The sequence below is a fragment of the Microcaecilia unicolor genome, chromosome 10 (assembly GCF_901765095.1).
Source record: "Microcaecilia unicolor chromosome 10, aMicUni1.1, whole genome shotgun sequence".
Lineage (NCBI taxonomy): Eukaryota > Metazoa > Chordata > Amphibia > Gymnophiona > Siphonopidae > Microcaecilia > Microcaecilia unicolor.
This window is the reverse complement of record NC_044040.1, coordinates 80,977,380-80,999,181: the sequence shown is the minus strand read 5'-3', so window position 1 is coordinate 80,999,181 and position 21,802 is coordinate 80,977,380.

The window sequence follows — 21,802 nt, the reverse complement described above, 5'->3', positions numbered from 1 at the left end:
CAGTTATTCTTTGGAGATAGGAAAGATTCCAGAGGAAATTCAGACATTGTATCTTTTCTTAGGGTGGTATCAACAGGAAAATTATTCTGACCTTGGCTGTGGGCAATGTTCCTTTAAGTGAAACTGAGCATGCTCAGTTTCATGTAAAGGAGCCTGCACTGGACATCAGCAAGAAGAAAGAGTAGGGTAGCGAACGCAGCTGCGCCAGAGACCGGCACTGAAGAAGGCTTCAGCTTGCGGGGGTCAGGGTCCCCCACCAGCAGAGGTATTTGCGTTTTCAGGGAGAGCGATGAGGCAGTGAGAGGAAGCGGCGAGGAGGTGAGGGGTAGTGACAAGGAGGTGAGGAGGAGCGGCAAGGCGGAAACGAGGCGGGGGGAAACGAGGCGGCGAGTGGTGGCAGACTAAAATGTGCCCTCCCACCTCAGGCTCTGGCCCCCTCCCACCATGAGGTCTGGCTACGCCCCTGCATAATATTCAAATCTAAAAATAACAACAAAAGAAAAAACAAAAACAAAAAAACCCAAATATTCACATATTTAACAATACTGCCAAACTTATCAAACTTATTAAAAGCCAAGTGTACCTCTGCAACTATAATGCAAATAATATGGGCCTATATTTAAAGTACACAATCAAGTATTTGTTAAAAGATATATTGGTATTTTGTTCAACAGCTAAAGTGTGAAAGACGATGCTGTTTCATGCAGGATATCATTTTGGACAATGTTGCTGCCAATTTCAAGAAGGTCAAAGGCATAATTTTTTCTTTGCCAGCTTTCTGGTATGTGTCTGTGCTTTTCCATATGCTCATTAATATTTGGACTTTTCATTGTCATTGCCAAGAAGACACTATTAATAAGCACCCTTATTTTTCTGGGTTCGAATGTCTGCGTTCAAGAAAAATGTACCTTTTTTGCTTTTTAGCTGGATTTTCAAGCATCATGTCAAGAAATCCTCCGTGTAACAAAGGGCTTTCATTTTAAAGTCTTGTCACACCATTTATATGAGACTAACTTGTAAAGTGACACTTTAAGAAATCTAAGTTCCATACATTATCCCATATTTTCCCTGTAGAAAATTCTCCAGGAACTTTGCCATCCTGAGAACCAGCTCTGTTATCTTCATCACAAACTTAAACATGCATTACAATTATGATTTTGGTGTGATTTTGTTTCTACTTTTACATTCAGCCATTACCATTTAAATGTTGTTGCTGTTCACGTTTGCTTAAGACCTCTAAACAGTGACATTTTGTGATATTTTATCAATTGACTTGTATTACTTTTGCTATAAAGCTGCTAAGCTGTGCAACAACAAACGGAAGATCTGGAAGTTTTTAAATGGAAAAATTTTGTTACAGATGTTAATTTATACTGATGCCACCTAATGGTTCATTGTTACATTTCACTTTTTTCCTACTTCCTACCTGTTGTCACCTTTAGTTGTAATTAAATTCAATTCAATTTAGGTCTTATATACTGCCAATATCCCGTTTAGGGTTCAGAGTGGTTTACAACATTAGTGGAAACAACAGGTACAGTTTTATAGATAGGAAGTGGGTGAATACATTCTTATTGCATAGATGTGATGCTATAGGGCGTTATATGGTGTGATTAAAGTCTTTGTTAAATTTGATATTTCTAAAGTGATCGGTGGGTGTTACATGGAGGGGCATAATCGAATGGGGCGCCCAAGTTTTCATGAGGGCGTCCTCGCAGGACGGCCCCGTGAAGGGGCGGGGAAACCCGTATTATCGAAACAAGATGGGCTTCCATCTTTTGTTTCGATAATACGGTTGAGGACGCCGAAATCTCAACATTTAGGTTGACCTTAGAGATGGTCGACCAAATGACCAAATGAATGACCAAATGAACCAAGTGAACAAATGAATATTCTTTGAATATATCTTATTTATTAATGATAATTTTGGTGTCAAATGCATCTTCTTTCATTAAGTATCTTGATCTCAAGTCTTAGAAGAATGAATCTGGCTCCCCTTAAAGGGGATTAGGGAGGGTGGGGAGCTCAGAGAGGGGAGAAGGGGATTGGGGAGGGGAGGGGGACCTCAGAGGGGTGCTCAAAGGGGGTTAGGGAGGGTGGGTGAGCTCAGAGAGGGGAGAAGGGGATTGGGGAGGGGTGGGGGAGCTCAGAGGGGTGCTTAAAGGGGGTTAAGGAGGGGAGAAGGGGATTGGGGAAGGGTGGGGGAGCTCAGAGGGGTGCTTAAAGGGGATTAGGGAGGGTGGGGAGAAGGGGATTGGGGAGGGTGGGGGAGTTCAGAGGGGTGCTTAAAGGGGATTAGGGAGAGTGGGAGAGCATCAAGGAGGGGAGAAGGGGATTGGGGAGGGGATTGGGGAGGGGTGGGGGAGCACAGAGGGGTGCTTAAAGGGGATTAGGGAGGGTGGGGGAGCTCAGATGGGTGCTCAGAAAGGGGAGAAGGGGATTGGGGGGAGGGGAGTGCTCAGATGGGAGAAGGGGTCTGAAGCTGGAACTGGGGTCTGACAAGGGGGCAGGAGGGAAAATGGGCCCATGCCTGGGGCAGGTGGGAGAATGGGTCTGGGGCTGAAAGTGGGGGGGATGCAAGGCATGTGGTGGATGAAGGGGACTGGAACTGGGGCTGAAAAGAGGGGGCAGAGAGAGAGGGGACAGATCCTGGATGGAAGGGGGGCACGTGAGGGAGGGCAGACCCTGGACGGATGGGAGAGGGAGGGCAGACGGATTGAAGGGGCAGAGAGAAAGGGCAGATGTTAATGGAAGGGGGAGAGAGATGGCAGACTGGGGCAGATGGTGCATGGGAGGGGAAGAAGTGGATGGAAGGGGCAGAGAGAGAGGGCAGACACTGGATGGCAGAGAGAGAGCGAAGACAGATGCTGGATAGAAGGAAGACAGTGAAAAGATGAGGAAAGCAGAAACCAGAGACAACGAACTGTAAATATATATTTTTATTTTTTTTGCTTTAGGATAAAGTAGTATTGTAGCTGTGTTAATAAATGTTTATAATAGAACATGTAAATAAGGTAATCTTTTTATTGGACTAATTTTAATACATTTTACTTTCAGAGAACAAAACCCCCTTCCTCAGGTCAGGATAGGACACTAACACCACTATACTGAATTGACCTGAGGAAGGAGGTTTTGGCCTCTGAAAGCTAAATGTATTAGTCCAATAAAATGATATTATTTGTTTTATTTCTATTTGTTAATTTGTAAAGTGGTGATTGGTATTTGTTAGTTTTTTCAAATTTACATCTGCTGTCTTTATATTTTGCACAGTACTAGAGGACATTTTCTATTTCTGTGGTGTTGCATTGTATGCAGAGTCTGGCATCGGGGGTTCAGTTTAATTTTTGTCTAAATAGAAAGTTTGTGATTACTTATTCTATAGTGGATTAGGGTGTATCTATTTGTGAAAAAGTCATGGCTTTCAGTTGGCATTGACTGTGCAGGATCGACGATCTGTACTAATCTGTCTGTTTTCGTTTTACAATAGGTGAATTGATGTTCTAGTGCTCACTGTAGTGTTTAAGATGCATTCCTTTTCCTTGTGTGACTCGTACAAATTACTGTTTATGGTATGGTAGAATTGCTCTATAGGTCCTGAGTATTTTGTATTCTTGGTATGCCTAGTATTAGATTTGGGGGGGGGGGGTGTTAAAAAATGACCGGCCCCGGGTGTCAACTACCCTAGCTACGCCACTGCCCTTATGGTGAAAATTGAACTATCAAGTCCCAATCATTATAAACAAGGGTCTACACCCTCAGCTCTGTCCTACCCCCTTAAATTTGTTCAAGCATATAATTGCCTCACTTCCCCCTCTAGCCCTCCTCTTCCGTTCCTCCCTTCCCTACTGCCCCCCTCCCTCCCTCTCTTCCTCCCTCCTCCCCAACTACCACCCATTCCTATCAAAGTTTGATTGTCCTCACCCATTCTTGCAGTCGAGACCATCCTCTCTTGCGCCGTAGCTTCCCATCTCTACGGTATGCCGTTAAGCACTCCATAGCTATGAGTTGTTCTAATTTTGCTTTCCAATCCACAAAGGAAGGAGGGCAAGTAACTCGCCACTTTCGAGCTATCAGGCATTTTGCTGCCGCCAGACCTCAATGTAACATTTTGCTTCGTTCCCATGAGTCACTGTCATTATACATCCCCAGCAAGCACACCCGTGGACTACACACCATGGAATCTCCAAACATTCTTACCAATGCTTTCATCACCGCCTCCCAAAATGGTATCAACCGGGGGCAGGACCACCAAATGTGCAGAAATGAGCCCTTGTCTTTACCACATCTCCAGCACCGGTCAGAAGCATTAGGGTGCATACCCCTAATTCTCTCAGGAGTGTAATACCACCTCGATAGCACCTTGTATGCATTCTCTTGCACAAGAGCGCACGTGGAGGGAGGCCTTATGAACCTCCCCACATATCCTCTCCCATTCCTGATCATTGAAGCAGCAATTTAAGTCTGATTCCCATGCTCCCTTGAAGCAAAAGGGGGCAGGGTCACTGCCTCTCATAAATTTGTATAGCACCAAGATGGATCTAGGCACCCTCCATAATATACCCCATAAATTCTCTAAGCTCTCCTTATCCTGAGGGCTGCCCCCCCCCCCCCCCTCCATCCCATCGCTCCCATAAAATACTTAATCTGTAAGTAAGAAAAACGATCTCCTTCGAGGAGTCCATATTGTAACCTCAATTCCTCAAAGCTCTTAATCTGGGCCCCTTGGAGCACATCTTGAAAACTCGAAACGCCCACGTGATCCCATCGCACAAAAACCCGATTATCCTTCCCGGCCCCGAACTTCGGCTCCCATCTTATCCCCGCCCTAGTGGAGACCCCCCTCTCCCTGTCACCACTTCCTCCAAAACTCCTCCCATACAGTCAAAATGTGCCTAAGATATGGGTTATCCACTCCCGCCAACACCCCCCCCAATCCCTCAGTGGTCCATAATAACGATTTTAAACCCCTATGTGGGAAGTACGATTGTTCCACTTGACCTGTTGGCTTAAGCCTGCCCCCTTCCCACTCCAGCACCATCTTGACATGAGCAGCCTGATAATACCACTCAAGCCGAAGCACTGCTCTACCCCCTCTATCAATCTCTCCCCATATCACCCTTCCTGCTAACCGGGGATGTTTGCCGTCCCATACAAATTGCAATATCTGGCGTTGTAATTGCTGCATCTCCCGCTTGGGGACCGCCACCGGCAAACACTGAAACAGAAACAACAGCCTAGGCAAGACGTTCATCCTTATTACCGCCATCCTCCCCCACCACGACAGCCACAACCCTTTCCACCATGATAATTCAATTCTAATGCACTCCACTATTTTGCCATAATTAAGTCCATAGACTCTACTCAGATCTCTACGAATATAAACCCCCAGATACCTAATATGACTTCCGGCCCACTTAAAAGCAAACCTCTGCTTCAAACAGTTTTCTTCTTCCTGGGAGACCGAAATGCCTAATATTTTGCATTTCTCCGTATTAATCCACAACCCCGCATACTGTTCAAATTCCCCAGGACATCCACCACCACCTCCAACGTTTTCCCTGGATCTGTCACATAAAGCAACAGATCATCCGCATACAGTGCCATGCGATGTTCCCTCTTCCCCACTGTGAAACCCCGAAACTCCGGATGGCTACGTAATCTCTCTGCCAAGGGCTCTATATATATAGCAAACAATAAGGGTGATAGGGGGCAGCCCTGCCTGGTCCCACGTTCAATAGCAAAAAAGGAGGTATACTGCCCATTGATCTGTATACAGACCTTCGGCGCCGCATACAAGGCTGCTATCCACCTGCAGAAATTATCCCCAAGACCCATACACTGCATAACCTCTTTCAGAAACACCCATTCAACCCTGTCAAGTGCTTTTTCGGCATCTGGTGTTAACAGTATTGCCCCTGGGAGTCTCTTCTGTGCTTCCCATTGCAAGTAGAGGGTACGGCGAATGTTGTCACCCACCTGTCGACCCGGGATAAACCCCAACTGGTCATCCCCTATCAACTTTGGTAGGACCCGTCCCAACCTGTTGGACCACACCTTGGCCAGTATCTTTACGTCAACATTTAAAAGTGAAATGGGTCTATAGGAGCCACATACAGTGGGATCCTTTTCTGGCTTAAGCAACAAAGAGATCCCTGCTTCCATCATTGAATTCGAGATCCCCCTTCCCTCCAATACTCCATTCCCTAGCCTGATAAGCTGCGGCCCCAACTCCTCTGCATAACACTTAAAAAACCAAGTGGTGTAACCATCCAATCCCAGGGCCTTCCCATTCGGGAGGTTCTTAATTGTTTTTTTTCCCCATTATACACTTGCTTAATGCTTTTGGGAAAGGTGGTGAATTTTCTGGTGGCTCCAAAAGTGACATGGTCTGGCTTCTTTCTCTTTCCTTTCCCCTCCCTAGCTGGTGATCCGGTATCTCCCCTGGCCTCTAAAACATCCCCCAGTGTACCAGTTAAAAGTTATTTCTCCTTTTAGAGGCCACTGGCAGTAAACAGCTGTTTCTACCTGCTGCTCATGCTGTCCTCACTGCAATCTCTCTGATAGAACTTCCTGTTCACATACAGGCTGAAAGTGTCAGAGGGAAGGCTATGGGGAGGATGTGTGTAGCACAAATGATGCAATGTTCACTGTCAGTGACCTCTACAAGCAAAAACAAACGTTTAAAACCTACATTTGGGAGGGGGAACTTGAGAGGCCTGCTGGAGATGGGATTGCTGGCTGGGTAGGCGGCAGGAAGAACAAATGCTGGGCTTTAAGGGAAGGAGAAGAATCATACTGGACCATGGGAGGGTGGGGAGAGAATGAAACATGCTGGACCACTGGAGAGTGAAAAGAGAAGGAGACATGCTGGACCATGGGGGTGGGGTAGGGAGATGAAGATGCATGTTGGACCATTGGAGTTGGAAATATATTGGACCATGGGGGGGGGGAGAGGAGGAGACATGTAGGACCAATGAGGGATGGTGAAGGAGAAATGCTGGACAGAATGGAGAGGGGGAAATAAGAAACAAGGAGACGGAAGAGACATTTTGATTCTGGATATGAAGTAGGAAAGAGTGGGGAGATGCTGATTATGGGGGGGAAGCAGAAGACTAGGAGGAGGAGATGCTGACTGGGAGGAAAGGAAAGAATACGAAGGTTTGGGGAGAGGGAGGCTGATAAGGGGGGAAGGAGAGAGAGAGAGAGAAGGAGAAGCTGTTCTGTTGCAGGGAAGGGAAAGGCAGATGCTAGGCTATGAATGGGAGAGGAGGCAGAGAGAGAGAGAGAGAGAGAGAGAGAGAGAGAGAGAGAGAGAGAGAATGGATAAAGGTGCGGGGTGGATAGAAGGAGAAAGAGAGAGGAGAATCCTGAGCTACAAAGTTGGAGGAAGGGGAGATGCTGAACATAGTCATGGGGGGCTGTCAAGGAAATGAGTAAGAAGAGGATGGTGAATACAGAGGGTAAAAATGTGGTAATGGAGAATGGGTGACAGAAGGGAATAGGAGACTGGGGAAGGAGTAATGGCAGAAATGGGAGAGTTAGGGACAGAGCAGGAAATGGAAGTTGATAGGTAGGTGAAAAGTACAAAGAAAGAGGAGGACAACTGGAGGGTGAGAAAGAGGGTGAAACCTGAGTGGACAGAAAGTCAGAAAAGAAAGGGAGGAAGATGCTAAAAGGGAAAGATCTATATGTCAGAGACTGAAGTGAGAGAATAAAAGATGACAGGAGGAGGGAGGAGAAAGGACAAGTGGACAGTAGCCACCGGAAAGAATTAGCAGAAGACAGACAAGAAAATAGAAGGGAAAAACTCACTGGCACCAACATGATTGGAAAAGTAAAATGCTCAGACAGCAAAGGTTGAAGAACCTGTTTTTATTCTGAATTTATAAAGTACAATACATTAGTTTTGGGAAATGTGCATTACGGATGTCCTTGAATTGTGTTCAGTACAAGAGGAAATGTATTTGTTTTTCTCGTCCCAGTGTTGTGGTAATTGTCAAGTTTAACTTATTGTGCTTAGCAGTTCAATTTTTGTTTTCATATATCTATTTCTATTTTGTGATATGTATTTGATGAGGGTCTATCTGTACATAGGCACCGACATTTCAAAAAGATTGGGGGGGGGGGGGGTGCCATAAACAATATAAATTAAACACTCCCTGGACATAGTGAAAGAGCTTGCTCAATATTGGGAGTTCTCTGCACCCACTGGATCCACAGAGTTGGCTCCTATGTGGTTGTTTTTTTTATCTGTGACCAAGTGCATGTAGTTTGTATAGAGATTTATAGCAGTCCTACTTGCTCTGTTTTACCAGTAGTAGGTGTATTAATGGTCTAGGGTCCAGCGTAATATTTATAGTGCTGCCTATTCATAGTTAGGCTTCTTGCTGTTTGAATCGTAGGAATTAGTGATACTGTTGTATAACAGGTTTGCTACATGTATGTTAAGTTGGGATTTTTTCAGGTTTTGTATTCCACAGTGTGCCTTGTAGTGGAGAGATTTATATTGCCATTACTCAGATGATATGAGAATTACAATGTTTTTTGTATGGTGATTTCCAATGAGAACTGTCCTGCCTGTTGTTGGAGGGAGGTTAGATTTTTGTGACGCAGAGCAAGTTTACAGTTAACTCATATGCTGTGTTTACAGTTTTCATTTTTCATGTATGTAGATATCATTAAATAATTAAGGCCTTGGATTATGCATTTACTTTAAATGCCCCTTTGAAAAGTCAAATTTTATTTATTTATTACATTTGTACCCCACGCTTTCCCACTCAAAGCAGGTTAAAAGCTTAAATGAGTGGGAGCCACAATTGTAAGTATACTTGAACATTCAACACTCATTACAAGTGACCTCAGTGATGACTGATTTCACATGAGCATACAGCTCATGACTCGTTTTACTCCTCATCGGTCAAAAGAAACTTTAATCCTTTAATTCTTATTTATAATTAAGTGATGCAACTCTGCAATCACTTAATGCTCATGTAAAAAGTGTATATAATTTAGCTTTTGAAACTGTCTATTATTTAGATCCACTGCCTACATGGACCATATTTCGCTGGGCAATAAACTCCGGCTACTTCAGGGTGCGGACCTGCTATCCTACTGCCCACCACACACACAATACCAAACCTACCTAACCATCAACTACATTCTGATCCTACCAAAGCTGCTTAAATAAAACTGATAGGCTAACTTAAGGACCAATCATACAACTGTTTTACATTAAAGAAGCCCAATCTAATTCAAGATTTAAACCCATAGGGCTAATCGTATCCAAAGAATATATCCACATTTGCTCCATATAATTAAGCAAAGGATCACTTCCCTCCACTCCCAACTCAATACTATCAACAATTCTCTATCGTTTATCGTCCAAAGAATGTTATTTCTGAAGCTAATGTGATACCAATGGCTCTGCCATAACTACCATAGCCCTTAAGGGTGAAGGGGGGCACCTAAATGTGGGTACAGTGGGTTTGTGGTGGGTTTTGGAGGGCTTGCTGTTTCCTCCACAAACGTAACAGGTGGGGGTGGGGGGGATGGTGCTGGGTCCACCTGTCTGAAGTGCACTTACCCACTAAAACTGCTCCAGGGACCTGCATACTGCTGTCATGGACCTGAGTATGACATCTGAGGCTGGCACACAAGCTGGCACAAAATATTTTTACAGATGTTTTTGGAGGGTGGGAGGGGGTTAGTGACCACTGGGGTAGTAACGGGAGGTCATCTCCGATTCTCTCCGGTGGTCATCTGGTCATTTCAGGCACCTTTTTGTGCCTTAGTCGTAAGAGAAACAGGTCCGGGTGAAAACGTCCAAGTGCTCGTCAGGGATGTCCTTGTTTTTTTCAATTATGGGTCAAGGACATCCAAGTGTTAGGCACGCCCAAGTACCACCTTCGCTATGCCTCCGACACGCCCCCTTGAACTTTGGCTGTCCCTGCAACGGAGTGCAGTTGGGGACATGTCTGGATGTCTGGATGTCTGGATGTCTCAACGCCACCTGAAATTAAATATGACCAAAACCGAGCTTCTCATTTTCCCCCCAAACCCACCTCCCCGCTCCCCCCGTTTTCTATTTCTGTTGATGGCTCTCTCATTCTCCCTGTCTCCTCAGCTCGAAACCTTGGGGTCATCTTTGACTCTTCTCTCTCCTTCTCTGTTCATATCCAGCAGATTGCCAAGACCTGTCGTTTCTTTCTTTACAACATCCGTAAAATCCGCCCCTTTCTTTCCGAGCACTCTACCAAAACCCTCATCCACACCCTTGTCACCTCTCGTTTAGACTACTACAATCTGCTTCTTGCTGGCCTCCCACTTAGTCACCTCTCCCCCCTCCAGTCGATTCAAAACTCTGCTGCCTGTCTCGTCTTCCGCCAGGGTCGCTTTACTCATACTACCCCTCTCCTCAAGACCCTTCACTGGCTCCCTATCCGTTTTCGCATCCTATTCAAACTTCTTCTACTAACCAATAAATGTACTCACTCTGCTGCTCCCCAGTATCTCGCCACACTCGTCCTTCCCTACACCCCTTCCCGTGCACTCCGCTCCATGGATAAATCCTTCTTATCTGTTCCCTTCTCCACTACTGCCAACTCCAGACTTTGCGCCTTCTGTCTCGCTGCACCCTACGCCTGGAATAAACTTCCTGAGCCCCTACATCTTGCCCCATCCTTGGCCACCTTTAAATCTAGACTGAAAGCCCACCTCTTTAACATTGCTTTTGACTCGTAACCACTTGTAACCACTCGCCTCCACCCACCCTCCTCTCTTCCTTCCCATTCACATTAATTGATTTGATTTGCTTACTTTATTTATTTATTTATTTATTTATTTTTTGTCTATTAGATTGCAAGCTCTTTGAGCAGGGACTATCTTTCTTCTATGTTTGTGCAGCGCTGCGTACGCCTTGTAGCGCTATAGAAATGCTAAATAGTAGTAGTAGTAGTAGTAGTAGTAGACTTTCGATTATACCGATTTGGACGTTTCTGTGAGAGGGAAGTCCATCTTCCGATTTATGTCGAAAGATGGGCGTCCTTCTCTTTCGAACATGAGCCCAATAGTGGTCTCAATGCACTCACAACTCTGATACAATAGTATGTCCAAAACCTCAATGCAATCCTGTCTCGCTATTATAGTAAATTGCAATGCAGGAGACCTGGAACTGAGCTAATTTAAAAATTACTGTTCATCAATCCCATCCCAGAGAAAAAAACACATCATCTAGGAATCTGCTCCACTTTCTGATGTACTGAAACCATATTGAAGGATACAAGGGTGCATCCTCAACTTTGCCCACAACCAGAGTAGCTACAGAGGGCGCTAGTGTTGCTCCCATTGCTACATCCCTGAAGTTGTTTATTAAAAAAAACCCAGAAAAAAGAAATAATTTTTATGAAGAACCAAACATGCCAAATTATACAGAAATTTGGTAGGTACTCGTTGAGGTGTTACTCGATTATCAAACACTTCATGTTTCACCTGCAAAGCCTCATCTTGTGGAATTTGTGTGTATAGAGCCACAATGTCCTAAGTCACCATCCAAGTATGAGAATATAAAGGTTCATTCTGAATTTCTCTAAAAAAAATGTGGTGTCCTGTATATAAGATTTCACTTTCTTGGTGGCAGGCTTCAAAAGAAATAAAAAAAACTTACTCAGAGGCTCCAATAATGTATCCCTCAAAGAAACAATAGGGCACCCTGGAGGATTTGATACACTTTTATGAATTTTCTGTACAAAATATATTCTTGGGGTCTTGGGATGTTTCTTGCAAAGAAAACCATTTAATCTGCAGTAATCCAATTCTGAAAAAATGCTTGACTCACTAGCATCAAAATCTGTTGTTGCAATGTACTCAATAGATCTTGTTCCAGTTGACAATAAACTGTACTATCATTTAATTATCTGTTTGCTTCAATCAGATAATTGTCAGTGGTCTGGACTGTCACTGAACCTCCCTTATTGGCTTTCAGTATCATAATGTCCAAATTAGTTCTCAATTCCGCCAACACCAATTGTTGACCTCTAGAAAAATTTGAACCTGTACAGTGAAACCTCATTTCCAAAAGGCTTAAATCCTTCATAATAAGATTGAAAGACAACTGAATGGCCAGGTCCAAAGACAAGGAGGAGTCCAAGGTGACTTCTGATGCATGATAAATGTACTACCCATAATTCTTATTTGCTCAATACTTGAATCAAAAAATGTAATCTCTGTTGTAATTTTCTAATACATTTATGCAATACTATTCTGATCTTGAATGGATCATAGAACACTGTGGGGACAAAACTAAGTCCAATTTGCAATAAATCCAATTGTGAAGAAGTTACCTGACAGGTTCCAAAAGTAACAACTATTGATTCTCTTGTACAAGTGCTCTTGTACGGGGACCCTGAGTGTTTTGAAACTCCTGCTGATCTATCTGCCTGGTCCCTCTGTGATGGCCTCTTGGTGGTTGAAGCACTTGAAAAGAATGTTCCCGTGCATACACTCCTATTTGTTGTCTATCTCATTGGCTGAGGTCCTCTCCCCTGAGTCTGAATCACCCGAGGAATGATTAAACACTTGTTGATGAGACCCTGCCTGAATCTTGTCTTTATTCATCCAAGCTTATGCATTATTAGCCTGATAGTCCTGTTTGTCCCTCTTCTACTTTTTGATTTTACCTACCCATAATGTCTCATGGAATGCTTGCATTGTAACCAACAATTCAGAATGTTTCTTATCATAATCATCCTGGGTTGCAGGTTGTTGGAAATGAGTTTTAATGTCCTAAATCGTCACTGTCACAAAATGCCTAGCAACCCAACTAGGTTTATCCCACCGCCACTTAGAGGATCTATCCGCTTATGATCTACACTAGCACCCTCCTCCCACCAACTGGGTCACAAATGCCTCTGGGCGAGTCTCCCACTCTCAAATGACCCCCAGTGATTTCTAGGTTACTGGGGCCACAGTTCCAGTGGTCCCACAGTCCCAGAAAGCACTCGCAGACCCAATACACAAACCACCAGGATTCTTTATCAGTCCATACAGAGAGGCAATGAACTAAGTATTGTTTATTGTCTTAAAAAATTAAACAGTGGAACAAACAAAGTGCAATCAGCAAACAATAACAGGTAATTGAAATATGGATCAATTATAACACTAACTAAACATTTGTATACTTTCTGAAAAGTACCTGAGAAGATCAGGACATACAGCTGCTCACAGGTTATCAAATGTAACTGTTTACAGGTCCTTAGCAAAGAGATCTGTCTCTCTCTTCTTCCTGGCTAAGACTGAAGCAAAAGCCAGTATTCTTCAAATGAAAATGAACTCCTGGGCCAATCAGAGCCCAGAACAACAAAATTTCAAAAATATACTGTTTCTTGCTTCCTGTTTTTGTGCTAAAACTAAAGAAAAGAACATTCAGTTCTCTGTAACAACTTTACAGCAAAGAAACACCACCTGCTGACCAAATAAGAGAAATACACTTCAGGAGATAATTAATGCAGGAAAATATCCAACACATTGTAGAAGCTTAAAACACACTGTTTCTTCACATCTCCCTCCTTAAGAGAGAGACCCCAGACTGCGGCCTCTACAGACCGTTGATCAGGTCTCAATATTCCAGTGTCAGAGTGGTTCTGGCTTTCACTTCCTGGAGAAGCCATCAGCTTTGCCATGTTCATTGCACTTTCGGTGTTTATAACAGAAGCATTTATTACACTGAGTACATGCTAACAGTTTTAATCCTGTATGCTTCATTTTGTGAAGTGAGGAGTGTCTTCTGACAGAAGCTTTTACCACACTCAACACATGTGAATGGTTTTACTCCTGTGTATATTCTCTGGTGCTTTGTTAGCTGTGATTTATAAAGCTTTTTCTACATTCAGTACATGTAAATGGTTTCATTCCTGAACGGATTCTATGCTGCTTTGACAATAATTTTCAGCAACTGAAACTTTTCTTACATTCCGTACTTGAAACTAGTCTCTCTATTGGGTGAAATTTTGCATTTCTTGTGGAGCTTTCTTCCTGGTGGACGCTATGGTCATAACCAGGACATAAAGATATTCTTTTATCAGTGTTTTCCTGATATTCTGTGATGTTTGTTTTATTGATACAGCTTTCCCCATATTCTACACACATATATATTCCAGTTTCTTTATGTTTCAATAATTTTTATTAGGGAGATCACAGTAAACATATCTAAACAGTGCTACATAAGTACATAAGTACATAAGTAGTGCCATACTGGGAAAGACCAAAGGTCCATCTAGCCCAGCATCCTGTCACCGACAGTGACCAATCCAGGTCAAGGGCACCTGGCACGCTCCCCAAACGTAAAAACATTCCAGACAAGTTATACCTAAAAATGCGGAATTTTTCCAAACTTCCACTTTGCTTTATAAACTAGTTAACATATCTGCACTCGCAAGCACAATGGTGACATCTATAGATCCACTTATCTCTCCAGTGACTTTTACATTTTCATCCCCTTCCCTCCCTCCTCCCCCCTCTCCCCCCTTCCCCCCTGCCCATTTACTAACACAGACTCTTATTTCACAGATCCCATACTCTGAATGCTCTTAAAGCGCCAGTCACATGTTCATTATTTGCCCCTTGGCCTGAGATGTCAGCGTAAGCCAAAATGGGGTCCAACAGGCCCAAAACATCCGAACAACAGGGGGTCGTTGAGTTCTCAATCTCGTTCTCTCAGTGCGCAACAAATGGATCATCTGCCCTCTCCACTGAGCTACTGTGGGGCCCTCCTCCGACAGCCACGTCCTTAAGATTGTTTTCTTAGCCACTATTACTGTGCACAGTACAAATGCTCGGCGTCCCCTAACTGGGGGCCCTGAAAACCGCAGGTGCCCAAAAAGGAGCTTAGCATCTAAAATCCTGTTCAAGAACCAACTAGCACTTATCTGTCCACTCACGGCTTTCCAAAACTTTTTAATACATGGGCAGCCCCAAAACATATGTCCCAGGGTTGTTCCCTCTGCTGTGCATCTGGGGCATGCTCCGTCCGGTGAAGCCCCCATATGGAACGCCCTCCGGGGTGGTATATATGCTCTCAGCACAAACTTAAATTGTAATTCCCAATAGTTTGCTTGGTCTGTATTCCTGCGATATCCCAGGAGGTGTTCACGGATCATTGTGGCAATTATTTTAATCCCCAATTCTTTACTCCACAGGTTGGATGGTCTCTCAAAATCTGGTTCTTTTGCCATGTCCTTTAAGTGTCTATGATGGTATGTTAGCGGCACTTTGTGTTGTGCTCCCAGCGAGAGTGCCAAGCCCAGCTCCTCCTGCACCTCCTCCACCAAAGCTTCCTGGGAGAGGCTTGCTGTGTAATGTTGTAGCTGGTAATAGTGGAACCAGTCCGCAGGATTCAACTTGAACCGGTCCCGGAGGCTTTCCCAGGATTTGACTGTTCTGTTTCCGTCTATCGCCTGAAGAACATATTCCAGCCCCTTGCCTTCCCATTGCTTGAACACCTCATAAAGTTGTCCCGGTTGAAAATCCGGGATTCCAGTTTCTTTATTATTTTTTAGGTGCTGCATTAACTCGTTCTTCGTACTGAAATCTTTCTCAGAGCATGTAAAATGTGTGTCTTTTATGCATGTTTCTTGTTGTTCTTGCAGTTCTACCTTTTGACTGAAGGTTTTTCCAAAGTCTGTATATTTAGATGGTCTCTCTTCAGTGCCAGATCCCTCTGATAATGTCTCTGCTAGGAAGTCAGGTATGGGCTCACTATCCTGGCACTCTTCTGGTAGGCTGCACACAGCTAACACCATAACTGTGTGATTTGCATAGGCCTTTAACATATTTACATAAAAGGTACACTGTTATCTGTCTTGAGAATCCATAGATATAACATAGTTTGTATCATTCAGACGCCTTATGATCTTGTAAGGTCCCGCCGAATTAGCTTGAAGTTTATTCTGACATACTGGGACTAAAACAAGCACCTGCTGGCCCTCATAAAACTCTCTACTTTAGGTCTTACGATCATACCAGGTCTTTTGCTTAGTTTGGGCTGCCTGCAAGTTATCACTGACAAAGCCCACAATTTCTTCTAATCTCTGTCGCATATTAACTACATATTCAATTACAGGGGTGTCAGAGGTATCAACTTTCCCCTCCACTTATTAGGTCAAGGGGCCCTCTCACCCTCTGGCCAAATGGGGAGAACCCTGTAGACTCTTGAGGTATTTCTGTCACGGTCTCGGATACTAGAGGTATGTGAGCCCTTGGGCTACTGCCGTTGAGCGGCAGCAGCAGGCAACCCCCCCCCCCCCCCCCCCCCAACCAGTACTGTTTTCAAAGGCAGTTAGATATCCATCTATGGCACCTTGGGCATTATCAAACTGTGCAAACAAGTTTGCCTTGGGCCTTGGCACAGGGATTGGGCTGTAGCTTTGGCAGAAGCCATTTCCATCTCCAACTTCATTTTCTGCAGCTGGAATTCATGCTCCCGTTCCCATTCCTCTTGCCACAGCTGGTCTAGCAGCTGTTGCTCTAGAATGTAGATCTGCCGAATCTCAGCTGGCAGGGCCGGTCTTAGCAAGTGCGGGGCCCTGTGCAGACCAATTTGATGGGGCCCCACCCTAGCTCCAGCCCCACCCTAGCTCCAGGGCAGGCCACCCCTCCCTCTGAGCTCCAGGGTGGCCACCCCTCCTTCCGAGCTCCCGGGTCATCCCCTCCGAGCTCCAGGACCATCCCCCTCCCTCCGAGGTCACCCTCCCTCTGAACTCCAGGGCCCCCCTCCCTCCCTCCCAGCTCCAGGGCCCAGCCCCCCCTCTGAGCTCCAGGGCCCCTTCCTCCTTCCCAGCTCCAAGGCCCTCCCACCCTCTCCCTCCCAGCTCCAAGGCTCCCCTCCTTCTAAGGCCTCCCTCCGAGCTCCAGTCCCCCTTCCTCTGAATTTTAAAAGTTACCTCGTCGGATTACAGGCAGTGGCAGGTAGCAGCAGTGAAAAGCGTACGAGCTCGGCGCTTCAGGAGCCTTCCTTTCTCTCAGCTCTGGTCCCGCCCTCATTTCCTGTTTCCATGAGGGCGGGACCAGAGCTGAGAGAGGGAAGGGAAGGCTCCTGAAGCACCGAGCAGCTAGCCTGCTTTTCACTGCTGGCTCCTGCCGCAGCCTGTAACCTGACAAGGTAACTTTTAAAATTCAGAGGGAGGGGGACTGGAACTCGGGCGGTCGGGGCGGAGGCGCGCTGCGCGGGGCCCCCTTGAGCGCGAGGCCCTATGCGGTTGCCTCGGCCGCCTCGCCCTAAGACCGGCCCTGTCAGCTGGTGTGGCATCTGGCCCTGCCAACTCACGGGCCTCTGCCCTCAAGTGGTCAGCTCTCCCTCCAGGAGAACTCTGCGCAGGCTGGTCCTGCAGCTTCTCGCCACTGAGGTTATCCCATTGCACTTGTGTTAGGTCAGGCATCTCCAGGGTCTGCTGGCCACTGCCAGTCGCCAACAGCATGCTGCTTATCTCCTAACACTACCAAAAAGAAACTGAATTGTAAAGGGACCTTGTTACTGCTTCAGGTTTTCACTGTGCTCTGTGTCTGAAGGTTACAGATAAAAAAAGACTCTGAACCACTCAGTGGATGGTGACCCTCATGCCACACACTGAGCCTGACAATCCTACCATGCTACCACCAAAAAAGAAGACAAGGTCTGTCACAATGCCTAGCCACCTGCCTGGGGTTACCCTTTGGCCACTTTAGAGGATCTATCCCCAGCACAGCTCAGGTCCACCTGCACCTGCTGCTTGTGCTCTACACTAGCACCTTCTTCCCACTGACTGGATCACAAATGCCTTTGGGTGAGTCTCCCACTCTCAAATTATGGTCCCACAGTCTCAGAAAGCACTCAAAGACCCAATACACAAATCACCAGGATTCTTTATCAGTCCAATATTGTTTATTCTCTTAAAAAATTGAACAGTGGAATAAACAAAGTGCAATCAGCAAACAATAGCAGGTAACTGAAATATGGATCAATTATAACACCAACTAAACATTTGTATACTTTCTGAAAAATACCTGGGAAGATCAGGACATATGGCCTTAGCAAAGAGATCTGTCTCTCTCTTCGTGGCTGACTGGAGCAAAAACCAGTATTCTTGCAACTACTACTACCACTACTTATCATTTGTACAGTGCTACTAGACATATGCAGAGCTATATATTTGAACATGAAGAGACAGTCCCTGCTTCTGGGCCAATCAGAGCCCAGAAGAACAAAATTATAAAAATATACTGCTTCTTGCTTCTTGTTTGTGTGCTAAAACTAAGGAAAAGAACATCCAGTTCTCTGTAACATCTTTATAGCAAAGAAACACCACCTGCTGGCCAAATAGGAGAAATACACTTCAGGACATAATTAATGCAGGAAAATATCCAATACATTTTACAGGCTTAAAACACACTGTTTCTTCACAGTCATCTTAACATCTGTCTCAAATTTTGAGGTGATTTCCACTATCAACAGCATCAAGTCTTTACTGCACTTATTCAAAATTGCATTCCACTATAAAATCATTATCAAACATAAACAATTTTGATGGCTTGTAAATCCTCCAACCACGAAGGATCTTGTGCTCTTTCATACAATGTACTAAAGTATCCGCATGCAACTCTGTTCTGCCAAGCTGACTTCATAATGTTAGCAGAATTGCCCCCCCCCCCCCCCCCCCACCACCACCACAGTGAACTCCATTGCAAAATAGCAGACTCCTGATCTGCAGTGTAACTAAATTCTTTGGCTTCTTCAATTGCAATATTAACTGACCAAAACACTTGTTGAATCCCTTTAAAAGGTCAAATTCTAAAGCTTCAACTACTGGGAGCCACATACTCAAACACTCAACACTCATGCCTTGCGTCAGTCTTTATCTTTCCGCTGCAGTCTGGCTGCCATAAAGTGCCCTCGTGCTGTCACCTCTCCTGACAATTCCCGACTGTATATACAAAGTGGACCTATACCTGAAGACAAGTTAAAATGCATTTAAGTCCAATTAGGGAGTGATAATGGGAGGAAGTGCAGGAGCTCCGCGTTTCAATGTCCACTCACCAGCATGGTACCACGTGATTCCTCTGAGTATACTTTACTTTAAAATGTCTATATATTTACAGAGAGAGAGAGAGAGAGAGAGAGAGAGAAAAGTTCCATTTATAAATTGCAGAACATTTTATAATACTGTGCATTATTCCTTCATCCCCAGCTAGCTACTCCTTCATGCCACTAGGCTGCCAAACATTCCTCTGTAGGACACTGTGGTATCAAATGTGTAAATGTTGAGAAAAAAACACTGATTAGTCCAAGATTTTGTTCATAATATTGCAAAATTGTACTACTGTTAGTGATATTCTTTAAAAAAATGTTATAAAATTAATATATGAATTTTCCATTAATATGCACATACCAGCTTCATTTCATCCACATTTAGTAGTGTGTGTAAGAGTAAGTTCACTTTTGGTCCTGTCCCTGCCCCACTTCTGGTGCTAGCCCTGCCCCAGCTCCACTTCCTTTCTGTCTACAAATTAAGCCATGAATCATGATTAAATCAAAGAATATATAAATAAATACAATTTTGAATCCAGCAATTTACAGGATCAAAGGAAGATTGGTTTCACCAGATAGAAATCAAATCAAATCTGATGAATTTGTTTGACTGTGTAGCCAGATAATGATATCAAGGGAGCAGGTTGTATGTGGTGTTCTTTTATTTCAATATACCCTCTGGCATTGTTTCACTTAAAAGGCTCATAGACCAGTCTAGAGATGGTTATAAGATATTAAATTTGATTAAAAACTGGGTGTCTGAGAGATAATAGAAGCTAGTGGTAAGGTAAATGGAGTTCATTTGAAGGAAAAGAGGGCCATCAGTGAAGTACATCATACAGCAATCCCAGTGCATCTCTGAACAATATTTTCAGAGTAATATTTCAGAAAAGTAAGTTGGAAAGTATCTTTTTGTGTAGATAGGCCTGATCTCTGGACCTTAAGCTAGTCAGGTTAAGGATGCTGTACAAATATACTGTTTACTGGCCCTGGAAAGGGAGGTTTTTCTGATAGACATTGCCCTAGCAAGGCTTCATCTCTTAAGGCAATATGCTTCCTGGTAAGCACTCCAACCCCCCTCCCCCCATCTGCAGTAAACCCCCAACTGGCAAAGAACTTCATGCACTCACTCCCCTGATCCAAACATACTTTTTGTTTATTTATTTAGGAATCGTTTTACCAAGCTGCGCTAAGCACTAATGCATGCTTACTGCAGGTTAAAATCCACTACTATGGAGTGCACTCAGGCGTCCCGCGGTAGTTTTTTGTTCAGCGCACGCTACCCATGTGCTAAAAAATAGAAAATATTTTTTAGTGATGGGGGTGTGTTTGGGGGTGGAGAGTAGGCATGCCCAGCACTAATTAGTTAACGCAGCTGCATTTCTGCATGCTAACCGATTAGTGCATGGTTAGCGCAGGAGCCCTTACTGTTTAGTAAATGTGGCCACACACTAATTGGGAAATTAGCATGTGACCATCAATACAGAAAATGGAAAATGTGACCATTTTACAGCTGCCTAAAAGTGGCCTCAGTGCACAGGAAAGCCCCGTGCTACTGATACTGCAAGCCACTTTTTAGAGCATCTTATTAAAAGGGCCCCTTAGATTGGTATAAATCATGTCCTTATAATAATGGTCAGATCAAAATAAATTTGCACAACATAAAACCTCAGAACAACACACACATCATGACTATTTTCAGAAAATGTACAAAAAGGTGGGAAAATGTGGGATACAAATGCAATAAATAAATAAATAAAATAATAAACCAACCAAAGGTGAAGTGAAGGGGCAGTTGAACAACATACCCTATCTCAAAAGTCAGCTGCAGGTTAAAAGATACCCCCGATATTCAACCAGTGACAGTCAGCATTTTTTGTAAGTGCTCATTGCCTCTGGCTAAATTAAACCTGGATATTCAATACTGGGCCACATCTGGGCACCAGCATTGAATATGCTGGTATGACAATCTAGGAATTATCTGCCAGTATTTGTGCAGGTCCCAGCTGATATTCAACCAGGACCTACAAAAGAAACTGCTAGCGGTCGTCACCACCATTTTGGAACCCTGAGTCATATGGGGTAGCAGACAGTAACCACTCTTGCACTTGTCTACTAGAAACTAGGGTTCACCTCTGGGTAAGTCCCATGGGTAAAGGGGTGTCCTGAAGGGGTGCAGGAGGGTCAGAGAGGCGTGGGTTTAGCAAAAGAGGGCAGAACTTTGCTTTAGGGGAGGGATTTATTGGGGGTTGGGGATCAGAGGTGGGTATGTTAAAGGGATCAGGGGGACCATAAAAAGATGGGAGATCAGATTAGAAAGCTGTGTGTGTGTGTGGGGGGGGGGGGGGGGGGGAATCAGAACTGGGAGGGGTGGGAGTGGGAGAGCAGAAAGAAGAAAATCAGGGACATCATGTAGTCATATTATTGCAGAAGATTCTGCCCAGAAAACTGCAGTCTATGTGAAGGTCCATACACTAGCACACAAGAGCACACAGTCACAGTCTGACTCAGAACAGTCATCAGATTCTGAGCAACCACATTCCTCTATACCAGAGTATAGCTCACCCGAAAGAAGCAAGCCTAGGGTAAAACACACCACAGAGGTGAACTGCCACCACAATGATCTACACGCTTGCACACATATGGATGTACTGGCATTGGCTCTCGCTCTAGGAAAGCACACTAAGAGAAGCATTTCATTTGAACCACAGACTCTGGTGCCATCCAGGAACTGGGCTCAGATAAAAG